A 1,059-nucleotide genomic window follows, 5' to 3' on the forward strand; every position below is an offset into this window, starting at 1 on the left:
GGTCGCCTCATACAAGCTTTTGCAGGCCATCTCCAGTTCCATTTGGAGGTTATTGCAAATATCTGCAATGAGGGCATGTTGGTTCCACCCTTGCACCAGGACTAGTCGAATTATAGGCCAAGGTATTGAACTAATGAATCCATTTCATGCCTGTGTACTAAATTGATGCATGATTTCTTTTGCTTTATGTATGAGCTGTCCCTCTTTAGTTTGGTAAATGTTCATATTGTCGTGTAGTAGTTTCATACTATATTGGAAGTAACCTGAATTTACTCATTATTTGGAAGTAAGTGGGGTATGTGTCTGGCATGGGTTGATGGGATATACTCCATCTGTCCCATGATATATGACATTATTACATCCAATATATTCACATATTGGATATAATAATGTCTTGTATTATATGGGATGGAGGGAGTACTTTAGATGTAGATCATGACTTAGCTGACAGTCACTTAAAATATATGCTTTCCATTGCTGAAGACAGTAACTATGTATACTGTTCTGCACATCAAGCTTATCAGTACTCGTTATCTGCATTTGACGAGGACTGTGGGTCAAAATTAGCCCATGACACAGGAATTACAGAAACTGTCGCTTGTGTGTGTTTGTTCTGAAATTATTTTATTACCCCTGCTCTTACAACAGTTTTAGGATTGCGTGTTTGGTTAATACCTTTATTTACTCTTTTAGGGTTGTAGTTGTTACATTAGATAGAAGTATAATGATGTCGCTTGATGTATGCTTGCTTCAGCTCTGCTGTCGGTTCTTATGGCGTTTTGTTCCTGCAGGCCTGCAGGATAACAGAGAAATGCGAAGGCAGGCTTTCATTTGAAGCAAATGTGATTCTTCCGGTCTTGGTAGAGTAGATGGCTGTGGTCGGTGGTAGTAAAACGAATGGTGGAATTGTTGTTATAAGTGTTTTACCTCCTTGCGGGTCTATCTGCAGATAACATGTTTTGCAGTAGTCTTATCTTGAGACCTTTGACTTGATGCAGTATCTGCAGATAACATGTTTTGTAGTAGACTTATTTTGAATGGCGTTGAGGCAGTACATCA

At 39.0% G+C, this 1,059-nt stretch overlaps 1 long non-coding RNA gene across 1 annotated transcript; it reads left to right on the forward strand.

The window, feature by feature from the left end:
• Positions 1 to 1,059, forward strand: LOC119342814. The gene is made up of 2 exons (XR_005165732.1): positions 1 to 122; positions 792 to 1,059. It is a non-coding gene; the product is annotated as an uncharacterized LOC119342814 (long non-coding RNA).

This window comes from Triticum dicoccoides, unplaced genomic scaffold (genome assembly GCF_002162155.2).
Source record: "Triticum dicoccoides isolate Atlit2015 ecotype Zavitan unplaced genomic scaffold, WEW_v2.0 scaffold10594, whole genome shotgun sequence".
In the NCBI taxonomy this organism is placed as follows: Eukaryota; Viridiplantae; Streptophyta; class Magnoliopsida; order Poales; family Poaceae; genus Triticum; species Triticum dicoccoides.